Source organism: Lagenorhynchus albirostris, chromosome 3, assembly GCF_949774975.1.
Source record: "Lagenorhynchus albirostris chromosome 3, mLagAlb1.1, whole genome shotgun sequence".
NCBI lineage: Eukaryota > Metazoa > Chordata > Mammalia > Artiodactyla > Delphinidae > Lagenorhynchus > Lagenorhynchus albirostris.
The window spans coordinates 36,224,626-36,240,424 of NC_083097.1; positions in this window are offsets into that span (position 1 = coordinate 36,224,626).

Genomic DNA, 15,799 nt, shown 5'->3' on the forward strand with positions numbered 1-15,799 from the left:
GAAGAAATAGAAAATATGAAGAGACCAATCACAAGCACTGAATTTGAAACTGTGATTAGAAATCTTCCAACAAACAAAAGCCCAGGACCAGATGGCTTCACAGGTGAATTCTATCAAACATTTAGAGAAGAGCTAACACCTATCCTTCTCAAACTCTTCCAAAATATAGCAGAGGGAGGAACACTCCCAAACTCATTCTACGAGGCCACCATCACCCTGATACCAAAACCAGACGAAGATGTCACAAAGGAAGAAAATTACAGGCCAATATCACTGATGAACATAGATGCAAAAATCCTTAACAAATACTAGCAAACAGAATCCAACAGCACATTAAAAGGATCATACACCATGATCAAGTGGAGTTTATCTCAGAAATGCAAGGATTCTTCAATATATGCAAATCAATTAATGTGATACACCATATTAACAGATTGAAGGAGAAAAACCATATGATCATCTCAATTGATGCAGAGAAAGCTTTTGACAAAATTCAGCACCCATTTATGATGAAAAACCTGCAGAAAGTAGGCATAGAGTGAACTTTCCTCAACATAATAAAGGCCATATACGACAAACCCACAGCAAACACCATTCTCAATGGTGAAAAACTGAAAGCATTTCCACTAAGATCAGGAACAAGACCAGGTTGCCCACTCTCACCACCATTATTCAACATAGTTATTGAAGTTTTAGCCACAGCAATTAGAGAAGAAAAAGAAATAAAAGGAATCCAAGTTGGAAAGGAAGAAGTAAAGCTGTCACTGTTTGCAGATGACATGATACTATACATAGAGGATCCCAATGATGCTACCAGAAAACTACTAGAGCTAATCAATGAATTTGGTAAAGTTGCAGGATACAAAATTAATACACAGAAATCTCTGGCATTCCTATACACTAACGATGAAAGATCATAAAGAGAAATTAAGAAAACACTCCCATTTACCATTGCAACAAAAGGAATAAAATATCTAGGAATAAACCTACCAAAGGAGACAAAAGACCTGTATGCCGAAAACTATAAGACATTGATGAAAGAAATTAAAGATGATACAAACAGATGGAGAGATATACCATGTTCGTGGATTGGAAGAATCAACATTGTGAAGATAACTGTACTACCCAAAGCAACCTACAGATTCAATACAATCCCTATGAAACTAGCACTGGTATTTTTCACAGAACTAGAACAAAAAATGTCACAATTTATATGGAAACACAAAAGACCCCGTATAGCCAAAACAATCTTTAGAAAGAAAAACGGAGCTGGAGGAATCAGACTCCCTGACTTCAGACTATACTACAAAGCTACAGTAATCAAGGCAGTATGGTACTGGTACAAAAACAGAAATATAGATCAATGGAACAGGATAGAAAGCCCAGAGATAAACCCACACACATATGGTCACCTTATCTTTGATAAAGGATGCAAGAATATAAAATGGAGAAAAGACATCCTCTTCAATAGGTGGTGCTGGGAAAACTGGACAGGTACATGTAAAAGTATGAAATTAGAACACTCCCTAACACCATACACAAAAATAAACTCAAAATGGATTAAAGAGCTAAATGTAAGGCCAGACACTGTCAAACTCTTAGAGGAAAACATAGGCAGAACACTCTATGACATCAATCACAGAAACATCCTTTTTGACCCACCTCCTAGAGAAATGGAAATAAAAACAAAAATAAACAAATGGGACCTAATGAAACTTAAAAGCTTTTTTTTGCACAACAAAGGAAACCATAAACAAGACGAAAAGACAACACTCAGAATGGGAGAAAATATTTGCAAATGAGGCAACTGACAAAGAATTAATCTCCAAAATTTACAAGCAGCTCATGCAGCTCAATATCAAAAAAACAAAGAACCCAATCCAAAAATGGGCAGAAGATCTAAATAGACATTTCTCCAAAGAAGATATACAGATTGCGAACAAACACATGAAAGAATGCTCAACATCATTAACCATTGGAGTAATGCAAATCAAAACTACAATGAGATATCATCTCACACTGGTCAGAATGGCCGTCATCAAAAAATCTAAAAACAATAAATGCTGGAGAGGGTGTGGAGATAAGGGAACACTCTTGCACTGTTGGTGGGAATGTAAATTGATACAGCCACTGTGGAGAACAGTATGGATGATCCTTCAAAAACTAAAAATAGAACTACCGTACAACCCAGCAATCCCACTACTGGGCATATACCCTGAGAAAACCATAATTCAAAAAGAGTCATGTACCACAGTGTTCATTGCAGCTCTATTTACAATAGCCAGGACGTGGAAGCAGCCTAAGTGTCCATTGAGAGATGAATGGATAAAGAAGATGTGGCACATATATACAATGGAATATTACTCAGCCATAAAAAGAAACAAAATTGAGTTATTTGTAGTGAGGTAGATGGACCTAGGGTCTGTCATACAGAGTGAAGTAAGTCAGAAAGAGAAAAACAAATACCGTATGCTAACACATATATATTGAATCTAAGAAAAAAAAAGGTCATGATAACCTAGGGGCAAGATGGGAATAAAGACACAGACCTACTAGAGAATGGACTTGAGGATATGGGGAGGCGGAAGGGTAAGCTGTGACAAAGTGAGAGAGTGGCATAGACATATATACACTACCAAACGTGAAATAGCTAGCTAGTGGGAAGCAGACGCATAGCACAGGGAGATCAGCTTGGTGCTTTGTGACCACCTAGAGGGGTGGGATATGGAGGGTGGGAGGGAGGGAGATGCAAGAGGGAAGAGATATGGGAACATATGTATATATATAACTGATTCACTTTGTTATAAAGCAGAAACTAACATGCCATTGTAAAGCAATTATACTCCAATAAAGATGTTAAAAAAAAAAAAGGAGGTTAATATGAAAGAAGTTGTGACTCTGTTTTTAAGTATGAATATTTACTGGATTTGAAATCAGTGGGTTGTGAATTTCAGTACTGGCCCTGTCAGCTCATAGAGGTTCAGGGGTAGAAATTAAGATGTTAAAGTTTATTTCTTAATCTGTAAAATGCGGATAATGACACTTGCCAGACATTTCTCACTCTGTTGTCTTGATAGTCACATAATATGATCATATTATGTATATATATATATGTTTCTTTAGAGTAAGGAATCATTAAAGTTAATGTAAACGTTGTTTAAATTCAACAATTACAGTAAGTTTTTCTTAGAGAAGCTAGACTTTATCAGCACTAGAGTTCCAAGTGGAATGGTGATATGCCTCCAAAGGAATGACCTCCTCCACTCAGGAAATCAGTGTTCCCTTCTCAGATGAACTACTCTAGGTGAAATGGGTTTCAACAAAGTTGCCACAGGGAATTGAACCTTGGAATCCAATGAAAGATGGAAGGAGATTAAAATTAGTGGGGCCTTATGAGCTGTAATTGTTTCTAGACCTTGGGGTTTTCTTGTAACTGAAAAAAAGAAAGAGAAAGAAAGAAAGAAAACAAAGACTTCTTTGTCTTTTTTTCTGTCAGTCATTAGATACCTGCTTCATTGTCCCATATTCAGACTGGTTATTTTATTGAGAATTGTTGCCAATGCTGTGTGCTGTGTTTAGGAAAAGGGTGCTAGAGGGGAGTAATTACAAGTACTTCTGGCCTTTCATCAAAACCCGGGAATCTTAAGTGACAGCTGTTTGAGGGACTTGTCATTCAATTCAGCGGTTTGAAATTCTGCCAGTGGTTAAAAAACCTGTGGTTCAAGAGTTTGCAGCCACTGCGGGCTGCAGAGTCTTACCAGAGCACTCACATTTCATCGGAAACCACCGTTTTGTTGAGCCACAAGGATGCAGGGCAGACATCCTGACCACGATGTTTATTTCTGGAGGGCAAAAATCACAATGGAAATTGGACCTGAGTCAAGCAGAAAATGATGTTTTCCCCTAAAATGTATAACATGTAGTTAGAAATGAAATGCCTGTATGTGTTTTTAGTCCACTGAGAAGATGTGGAAAGAGTTAGCACTGGAGGAGAGTGAGATTTTCCTATATTACTCTTTCTTTCCTTCCTATTAGGTAGAGACGTCATTTCTACCTCAACCAATAATAATTAAATTTCTCTTTCGTAGTGTTGCAGTAGATGCATGTGGGATGAAAAGAAAGTAGGAAGTAAAGTACTTTCTAGCATTTGCAAATTAGTTGAGGAGTTACAGTAGATAAGGTACCATTTCGAGGCGATTCGTAAGCCCCAGTGAGACTTGTAAGTATTGATTGAGTTCAGGAGAGCCCGAGAGTTAGGGAATGAACTCCCTCTAGTGAGATTCCTAATGAGTGGGTTTCTGGGAGAGAATGAGAATGTCACCAAACCCAAGCTGCCAGAGGTGGAGATAGCACCTCCCTGAACTAGTCCTTTAGAATCAGTCTGGTCTATCTCTCTTGTTTCCTTTATTTTGGTTGGCCTCTGCTTGGCTTTTTTTCTTGTTAGAATTGTAGTGCTCTCCGTATTAGAGGTCAAATATTTACTTATTATCCATTTTCCATGGATATAGTATTGCCTTTTGCTCTGGAAAATGGTTAAGATTATCTCGATGAGGTCTCTTTCATAGATAAATCTCTAATTTTAAAAAGTTTTAGAATATTATGCTAAAACCTCTTAAAACCATGATAGATTTATTTAAATAGAAATAAATAGTAAATAAAGAGATTGTTTCTTAGAACCTGTCCTATAGGCTAGGAGAAATTATGTGAAGTGTTCTTACCTCAATTTTATGCTATTGCAATTAAAACAAACATCAGATGGGTGTTGTGGAACTAATGTAAGATAAAAATATTTAAATATGAAAAAGCAAAATGCGTTAACCTATCTCATGTTTTATATCCTTCCTTGATGTCATCCAAATTTCCTATTGACAGGATTACATTGCCTTTATTTTAAACTTGGTGGTCAAGCAGAAAGCCTTTCCTATCAATGTCTGTCCTTGCTCCACCAATTTAAGAAGCCTGTTCTCTGAGAACAAAGGACATCCCGTTCAAAAAGTTGCCCCCTGTAACCCTAACCTGATACCTGTTTGCCTTTAAACCTTCCACAGTAGATCATTCCTCAAGCACACAAAGGCATCCCCTCTCCCAGCTCCACACTTATCAGCAGGAGAAAAGCAAACACCACCATTTCTCAGGTACACAGTGTCTCCACACCTATTACAGTTGAGGGCAGTGGTGACCTCACACTGGCCCAAACCACCCACGAGTAGCCTTTGATGTTACTGGAGCCTCATGTTTTTATACAGTCTAAACACCCTACGTTTGAACTGCAAGAGTCCTGTTTCCAACCATATTAGAAGTGATATCAAAGATGGTCACATTTTAATGGTCTTTCACTCTCAGAGAGAGCAACAGGCAAGGGAAAACTTGGTGAGGCGGTGTTTCTTCCCTTTTTTTAACTCTCCTGCCCATCCATTCTCCACCTTTCCTTCCCCACAGTATCCATAGGCCACACGACTGTCATTGGAGGGATTGACTGGTTCTGGGAAAAGAAAAAGCCCTCAGGGAAAATGAACCCACTTCTTTTTACAAGTTAAAAAACCCTAAACTCCACGAGAGATACCTTTATGTGAACTTTTCCCAGCAGAGTAGGTAACATTCATTTTTGGGGTTAGGCACTTGGTGGATTTATATCAATAGCCCATTGGGAAAGTAGTCACAAGAGGATAATAATTAGCCAGTGGGCCAAGGAAGTCAGGAGTTCCAGATATAAGGCTGATGATCATTTGAGCAAGAAGAAAGTTTAGCAGTCATATTGTACAAGAACTTCATTTTATAGATGAGGATATTCTTGGTGTGATCAAATTATTTCAAGTGTAGGATGGTGTTGAAAGGCTCTGAGGAGCTATCTTTGATTATTATACACACACATAGGGGAGTTAAATCTTATGTTCAGACACTTAACCATCATATTTGTTTATGGAATTATAATAGTAATAACACACACTTCCTATGTGATTATGTGTCTCATACTCTTCTAAGCACTTGATTTAATTCATTTTACCCTCATTAACTATGAGTTAGGTACTATTGTTATCATTTCAGTTTTTCAGATGGGATAACTGAGGCATAGAGAAGTTAAGTAACTAGCTCAAGGTCACCCAGGTAGGAAGTGGCAGAGGCAGAATCCAAAGCCAGGCTTTGGGCTGCTGAGTCCGTACCCTAGGCCAACACGTTATACTATGTCTCTGACAGTATCTTCTTGACAAAGTCAAAAATAGAATTTTTTTTTGTTTCTCACCAGTTTTAAAATTGAAATGATTAGATTAATTTTTTTGAAAGAAAATGACACTTCTGTATTTGTGTTGCTCTTACTGTGTCGGCACAATGATATATAAATATTCAGTTGATCAACCTCTATGTTTGCCTGCCAAGCAACAGTGCTCACTAGGAAGAAAACCCTTATGAAGCTTTGATTAAATTGTCCCATTTGTATACTTCTCTGGATGGAAAAATGGCTTTGAAAATTACTTTCTTTGAAATTGTTAGAGCCTTTTGTTTACCAAACAGTGTACACTGTTAAAAGTAAAACTTGCTCTGTGTTCTAAAGTTTGGCCCAGTTGGTTAATCTTTCAGGAGTGCTGAAAACAGGGCTTTAATTAGCAATTTTATCAGTTAACCCAGTCACTCATCTCCAGTTCTTATCTGAATCCTTGGTAGTGCAGGCACTTAGGGACATCAGAAAAAGGCCGACTTGTCAGTGTGACAGTTGAGAGGACTTCTGTGGAGGGAAAAAGAAAGATCTCAGAAATGGACAGTATTAAATGGAATCTGATACCAATCCAAAAGAAATTATTTCACCAAAGGAAGTTATAATAGGAGTTGGTTTCTCTTGTATTTCTCTGTAATTCTCTATGGCATATCACCTTTGTTGTTAAGACAGAGTCAGTGGTCTTGTGTGATGTGAAGATGGGACCTAAAAAAGGAAATTTCTAAGTCAGTTAGTCACTGAGTTGAACATCACCCTGGAGTGGTTCTTCACTTTGCAGCACCAAAGGATTGTTGGGAAAATTAGCTCAGGGCTTGGAGAACTCAGTTTCCTGGTGAAAGTGAGAAAAATACCAATGACATGAAGTATATAAAAAGAATAATACATTGTGCCTTCTCTAATATAATCCAATCAAGGAGGCTTAGATCTTTTCTTAAACTCAACTTATTTTTCCTTGTGGTATTGTCTATTGATTGTGTTCCTGATTTACTGAACATCTTGTTTTTCCTGTATTTGCACTATATTAAAATGTATCACTACCTGGAAATAAGTCTCTATTTCATAAGAAATGAAAAGCACTTAAGCTATAAAAAGAAGATCCATAATTTTATCATCCCAGCATGGGCCTGCTATCATTGCAACAGCAGAGCAAGTAACACACAAAAAAAATTCCATAAGGGATACACTGGAGCCAGGAGATATTTATGCTTGCCTAAGCAGTTCTGATGATTTGATAGTTGAAATGTTTATGCTTTTGTTCACTTAGATAACGTACTTAGGACATCTTTTTTAAACAACAGATAATCATAGTGGTGTACTAAGGGGGCTGACATAGTGGAAGTTGGTATCTGAGAATTATTAAAACAAACTTAGATGGTTGTAGTATAGGGTGACTATTTTTGGTGAAACAATTACTTAGCATTTCATGCTAAAAATGATAGTGTTTTAGATTTATTATAAAACTACAGAAAAACACATTTTTCTTCAGAAGCAGAAGGGTGAAACATTAGTTAGAACTTAAGGAAAATGTACTTTGTTCTTATTTTTCTTTTAGCCATGCTGAAAAGGTAAAATTGGTATATGACCTTATTTTATCTTTTGTTCTGTATTCTTTTTTCCTCTTTATTGTTTGATTTAATTTCAAAGTAGCTAAAAGTGCCAAAATCAAAGACCAGGTTAAATTTTCCCTGAAGGATATTGAATATCATGGTCATTATTCTAATAAAAAGAGGTTTGTTGAGCTGCTTTGATTTAAACAAGCTTGATAGCCCCTTTTCTGAGAAAGATGCCTCTTGCTTAAAGTTTTCTCACAGCAAAGCAAGCTGAATATCATGCCAATCTTTGAACTTGTAGCAAGCTGGAATCCTGCTGCCTTCACTTATTTATTGAGAATTATTAGCAAATAAAAAGCAAAACTTGGCTTAATAGGCTTTATTAGGCTGTTTTCTATAGGTAAACTCTAAAGGATATTTGAATTTCATACTTTATTAATTCCACTAATGGGACATTTGCAACACAATTCCTGACTATTCATGGGGCTAAAGATTTCTCAGAATTATAGGATAACTACAATAATTATATCATATATTATAGATACTATATATTATATAGTAATGTGTATATATGATTAATAATAACTTTAAGTAGTTAAATAAGTGAGTTCCAATCATCTCTCTCCCTGACCATTAATTACCTCATAATTTCTCAGTTCATACCCTCTGGTACTCAGATACCTACATCTAACTGGGATCTATAATATGTTGTTCCATCATCTTTCATTGTTCCTCCCTAGTCTCATATCCCTCCTTTCCTCTTTAGCTGACTTACATTCTATCATTATAATCACTTACTTGCATATTACCTTCAACTCTTTGCCCCTTTCTTTGTTCTACTAACTTCTTGCCTGCTCTGATCCTGAGCAGCTGAACATAGCTGGAAAAACACTCATAAGCCAGCTGACTGGCCTCATTTGAAATCCATGACCACTAACCTCAAGTGAATCTCAGATGACCACAGTCTGTTTGCATTTCCCTAATCCATTCACTCTCTCCATCTCTTAGTAGAATTAGTGGTTCTCAACCAGGGGCAGTTTTGCCACCAGAGGACATTGGCAATATCTGGAGATATTTTTGGTTGTCATAACCTGGAAGAGGGAGTGCTACTGGCATCTCGTGGGTAGAGATAAGGGATGCTGCTAAACATCCTATGATACACAGACAACCCTCCCTGCCCCACAAAGAATTATCAACCACTAAATATCTGTAGTGCTAAGGTTGAGAATCCCTGTGTAAAGCATTTAATATCTCTTCTCTCTTTAAGCTTCCCGACACTCCCTCTAATCTGTACTTTCAACTGATTTTCCTTTTTCATCTGAGAAGAGCAATTTTAAGAGACTTGCTTAAGCACACGCTGGCACATTTGCCCACCTTCCTGTATCTGTGTTTTCCTTCCTGTTACTAAAGATGGCTATCTCTGATCTTAGATAAGGCCAACCCCTCTAAATGTGTACTGGATCCCATTCCCTCTCCTCTTTTGAGGGACAGAGTGCCAGTAATTTTCCATTTTACGTCTTGAATTACCAATATCCCCCCTTGCAGTGGATCATTCCCATCAGCAAAATAATATGCTGATAGTATCTTCTATCTTAAAAATAACAAACCCCCCTAAATCTCTCTTGATTTCACATTCTCTTTTAGGGGCAGCATGGTCCCTAATTTTTCTCCTCTCATTCTCTCTCAAACCTGTTCCAGCCAGATTTTCATCCCCTCCACTCCAGACAAACAGTTCTTATAAAAGTTACCAATCATGTGTCCACTGTTTAATCCAGTGATCATTTGTCTTCAGCTTTCTTGTGCCATCAGTCAATGACTTTTTACGCAGTCAATCATCCCTCTTTCTTGAAACCCTTTCTTCACTTGGCTTCAGGACACCACAGTCTCCTACTTTTCTTCCTCCTTCATGTATCTTTCCCCTCAGCTTCCTTTTTAGCAAATTATTGAACCTGAGGGGGTGGTTTGTGGGAACCTCTGACTTTGTAGCCAAGTTGGACAAAAGTATGGTAAGCTGAGGACTTGATATTGACTGCTGGTGCCTGAAGTGACGGTAGTCCTGTGGGACTGAGCTCTTAAACCTGTGGTATCTGACACTATCTCTGTATAGTTAATGTTAAATTGTAGGACACTTGGTTGGTGTCAGAGAGTTGGAGAATTGGTTGGTGTGAGGAAAAAGCCAATCATTTGGTATCAGGAGTGGGATTTTCTAGAACAGCCCTGGCTCATGGATGATGTTGAAGAAGCACTCTAATGGAGAGGACAGGGCCCAGAAGGGTTCCACAATAAGATGGAAACGGTTTATACCAGATTGAGCTACCAAAGGAATGCAAGGAGGATATAGGCATGAGTAGGGATCCTCTTTTTTCTAAGTATGAATTTGGAATTGTGTGAGGAGCAGCTAGATTCTATTGCCACTTGGATAGTGCCCTATAAACAACTCCCGACTGACCAACAAAGAGCTGTTTGGCTTATGGATGGTGGTTCCAAGGTGAATGGAAAACATCCTATTTAGAAGGCCACCACTCTGATAGAGGAAGGGAAAAATAAATCAGCTCAGTGGGATGAATTGCCTGGTCTTTTCTTAGCAGTGATGGAACAATTGAACAATGACAAAAGCCCCTATGTTTTGGTTTTTATTGACTCATGGGTGATGACCAATGGCTTGGCCTTATGGTCAGGCAAGAGGGAAGTGGACACCTGGTCTACTAAAGGAATGCTTTTATAGGACACAGCTCTATGGAAGTCACTATGGGAATTTGAGGGTTGCATTAAAGTAGGACATGTTGATGCCCATCAGAAGAATCCTCTTCCAGGTTCAGAAGGTAATTGGAAACACCAAGTAGACTTTCTGGTTCATTCTGCTGAAGTGGTTCATTCTACTTGGATCCATAAACTGAGCAGACATGGTGGGGGAGACTGCAGTAATGCAGAAATAGGCTGAATCTGGGCATATTCCTCTTGCACCCTCTGAGGCACAAAGTGCCAACAAGAACTGTGCTGTTAGAGACTGCAGAGAGACAGAGATTGCAGATGGCTATGGGGAAGATTCCTAGGGGGAAGGCCTTGCACATAGCTGGCAAGTGTATTATATTAGACCCATGCTGGTAGCCCCAGGAGGCTATAAATGGATCGTGACGGGAATAGACACTTACCCTATACCAGGCTTTGCATACTTTGTGATAGATGCAAATGCTCATTATACCATTAAAGGATTGGAATAGAAGGTACTGTGCCAATTTGGGCTGCTGAGTTATATTTCTTCAGACTAAGCAACACATTTTACATCCCATAGTATCCACCAGTGTTCAAAGAGCTATCAAATCAAGTGGACATATCATGTTGCATTTCATCTTCAGAATAATGATCTAATAGAGAATTGAAATAGGCCTTTGAAACATTTGCTGTCCTAAGTTAGGAGAGATATAGGCATAAAGGGCTGGTTCATATGCTTTCATGAGTCTGTGTTTACATTCATATGAGAGGGCCAAGGGTGAGTCCCCACTGGATAGATTCCCCTGGTTTTCTGAGGGATCTGAAGAAGATGAGGGTGAAGGAGGATGGTAGTGCGACTATACAGTTCTTCCCTTTATCACCTCAGCTTTCTCTTTTTTCTACCTGCTGCAGTGGTCCCAGGACCAGGGAAGCAAGCATAGATGATTGCAGGTGCCAGAAGCAGAGATGATTCCTAAGCAAGAGACTTGTAACTGTACCTTTAAACTTTTATTCCAGAATTTCCAAGGGCTTGTTAGGATGGATTGTGCGTTCATCCCATCTGATAAAGTTGGGGCTGACAGCTGAATTCTACTATTATGTCTAAGGTTGGGACAGATCATTGGTTCTGTATCTGTGTATCCCTGCCCTATCTGAATGGGAGTGATCTGAGGGGAAAACACTTGCTAGACTAGTATTGCTGCCATATATCTGGACCAGCACTGTGGATGAACTTAATGTCCCTTGCAAAGGTGGAAATATTAGGGTAAACATAAATGACAAATGGAGAGAAGGAGAAATAATAGCTGTGGGTAAAGGAATGAATAAGTGGGTAATGCAATGAGGGAAATCCAACATTATATTAATGCTTTGAAGGAAGCTCAGAACAAGGGAATAATATCATTTCTTCGCACAATTGTACCTGTTGCCTGGAAGGGTAAAGCTATGTGTTTGCTGAGACCAGCCTTGCTTTGGAAAATTGAATGGTGCCATGCAAACCTGAGAGGCGTTGCTCTGGGAAACATTCTGGTCATATGAGATGATGATGAACTGGACCAAATGTTAATAACTAAGTGCATCTAGTAATGTGCCAGTATCATTTTTTTTTTTTTTTTTTGCGGCACGCGGGCCTCTCACCGCCGTGGCCTCTCCCGCTGCGGAGCACAGGCTCCAGACGCGCAGGCTCAGCGGCCATGGCTCACGGGCCCAGCCGCTCCGCGGCACGTGGGATCGCCCCCGGACCAGGACCGGGGCACGAACCCGTGTCCCCTGCATCGGCAGGCGGACCCCCAACCACTGCGCCACCAGGGAAGCCCCTGTGCCAGTATCTTTTAACTTTCATTTTCAGGTTATATCTACTACAGAGGATATCATCTGGGAAGGAATTTCTGAGAACTGCTTTCTGTTGACACCTCAAAATGTGTAGTGTGTGGTTCCCAGCAAACTGATCCCTGCGTAACTATAAACAATGATGATCAAATGCTTAGAAAGGTCCCTGGCTATAATGGATAAAATATAATGGCAGCATGCCCAACACGCTACAGTATGCCAGGCACAAATACATGTCACCCTTGTTTCTGTGGATGGAAAGTGCAAAATAGGGAAAAACAATGGGGTCCTGATGGGATTAAAACAATGGCCGTCAAGTAGTAGATCTGCGTTCTCCTGGGCAATGGCCCCACACTGAGGTGAAGAAGGCTGTGAGAGGTCTTACGGCATACTCAAACTAAGTTGCATCTAGGTGTGCCTACCACTCAACTAACTCTAGTATGAGGGACCAAACATTCTGGAGTGCAAAACATGTATACTAACTGCACTTAGGCGTTTGGCACATAATGGCTACACGAGCGTGATAGATTAAACAACACTGGCTCATAAGACAGAAAGAACCTTAGTGGAGATAGGTGCCGGTCTAGGTATCCTGGAACAAACTGAATTTGTTTTTAATGAGGAGCACCATTCAAAGGAAAAGGATTTATTAACTAGGATAAGCCTATCAGAGGGTGTTCTCTTTCGGAGGAAGGCAAAGGCTAGAAGTCAGCCTGGAAAGATGGGGATTTAGCAAAGTGGATCAGTCAAACTCAGCATATAATGCTGAATGATTCTAGAACCCAGCATTGGGAAAAGGCCTGTATTTGACTATTTTAATACAAATGGAGGCTGAAGAGGCCATGGGACAATGGCCCTCAGTGCTAGCCAAATTTATATATATAGTCTTCCTCAGAGTAAACTTTTCAGTGTGGTATAAAACATGTTTACTAATAAACTCAAATATCTCTAGTTCTACTGTAAAAAAGAAGCTCAAGTGAATAAACCTATGCTCAATAATTAACATTTCAGTATTTTATTTTATTTGGAACTGATCTAGATAGTCAATGAATATCTATCATTTAACTGATCTCAGTAGAACTTTAAGGTTTCAAGCTACCAATAAGATTTTGGAAACTTTTTAAAGTTTATTTTTATTTATTTTTAACATCTTTATTGGAGTATAATTGCTTTACAATGGTGTGTTAGTTTCTGCTGTATAACAAAGTGAATCAGCTATACATATACATATATCCCCATATCTCCTCCCTATTGCATCTCCCTCCCACCCTCCCTATCCCACCCTTCTAGGTGGTCACAAAGCACTGAGCTGATCTCCCTGTGCTACGTGGCTGCTTCCCACTAGCTATCTATTTTACATTTGGTAGTATATATAAGTCCATGCCACTCTCTCACTTCATCCCAGCTTCACCTTCCCCCTCCCTGTGTCCTCAAGTCCATTCTCTAGGTCTGCGTCTTTATTCCTGTCCTGCCCCTAGGTTCTTCAGAACCTTTTTTTTTTTTTTATTCCATTATATGTGTTAGCATACGGTATTTATTTTTCTCTTTCTGACTTACTTCATTCTGTATGACACTCTCTAGGTCCATCCACCTCACTACAAATAAGTCAATTTTGTGGAAACTATTTTGAAGTAGACATACCATAAAGCATAATTGTAATTGAAAATTTCATTTATAAATTTTATCTTACATCTATTTAATTCACTTGTTCTTAACAATTATGTTTAGATTAGTCATGAAAATTTCATGAGACATTAAACAGTTCATTATCATTTTAAGTTATCATTCTTGTTGACAAATTCTCTGACAGAGGTGACATGAGCTTATTTGACTGTTAGTAAATGTAGGTATAATAAAAGTATTATATTTAATGCTGATAACTCTAAAGGCATGCCTGTTTTAATTAAACCAACAAACATAAACTAGCTTTTATTTACTGAAGAATATCCTAGATCATGTGAACTTAATAAAACATTTGTGTTAGTTTTTATATTTCTGAGAGTACACTTGATTTATATAAATGCTTGTTTGTCTTTAATTCAATTAAATAGAGCTCTTTATAAATTAATTTTGACAATACTGTTTGGAGGTAGAAAAAAAATCACATTTATAATATACATACATAGACATACATAAACATACAGACAGGTGCAAACAGATCTTATAGCTTTTGTTTTAAAATTTTAGCCACAAGACAGGTATAATAATTCATAACTTACTAGTTTATAAAAGAACAGCTGGATCAAAATCATGTTTCTAGCAGATGGAATAAGTTTACCTTCTCAGATGGTGAAAGCTTTTACTAACATTTGTGGAAGAGACCTTTACGATTTTTTTAAGGCCTAGTTTTCAAAATAGGCTTTCCTTTTTTTTTGTTTTCTCTCTTTCTGATAAGAATTAACTTGGTTCCTGGAGAAGACCGTGTAGAAAACTTACATCTCAAAAGATACAGAGAAAGAATGCAGATTCCACCAAGAGAGACTTTTGTTCCATAAGCCTAGATCTTTACAATAATTGCAAGCCTTTAAAATGAATAGGAAGGTTTTGAGATTGGTTAAAAAATAGGTGAATTTTGAAGTGTTTTTAGAGCCACACTTCTGTTCTTATAAAGATTAGATTTGTAAGATAAGTACGGTTGTTTTTAATTCCTCAAAGAATTGGGTTGCAAACTGCATGATTAAAGAGGCTGCTCCACCCATCCAACTACATTATTCAGTTTGCTTCTTTATATCAGGGAGAAGATCTTCAACTAAAATGGAAATCAGAAATTTCCCATGTTCTAGATTTAGAACTGTGTGTCTTTGGAATGTTTTAGTAAATCCTTCCATAAAGCCTCGAGAATGTTTTTCCTTCCCTCTGGGTACATGGGTTCGTTTTAGCTTAGGGGAGAAAGCCTCAAAAAAAGTTCTTATCAGACTTTGAATATAAGCTTCTAATTTGGCCAACCTCTGACCATAGAACTACTTAAAAAAACCCAAAAATCTCATACATCTTGTCGGGTTTCAGCGGGGACAAGCAGTAAATATTCCTGGCAGTGTTGAACACCACCTTGGCCACAAGAGGCATCCCCCCAAAAGGTGCAAAACATATCACCCTCCCAAAATCCAGAGTCACTCCCAAGGATAACTTAAAAAAAGAGACCCAGATCATTCCCCTTGAGAGCTGGCAACAGTCAGCAAGACACTAGCTGCAAATGGGAGTACTTTTCTAGCCACAAATGGGGTGCAACCCACATTTATGTCCAGCCATATTTTGGGGGCTCTCAACCTTATGGTTGCCAAGCCAAGTTCTCAGGACACAAAATGAGACAAACAAGAAGGCAGTAGCTGTTCCTGGTAGAGAAAGACTTGACAACCAGTGGGTACCCGAAAGCAAGTTCACGAGTCACAATTCAAAGATTTAATTCTTACAAATTTTTTTTGCCTGCCAGTTTGAATTTGGAAAGAAAGGGACAATGTGAAATTTTACCTTTCTCTCTCAGCCAGGCACCACAGATGGA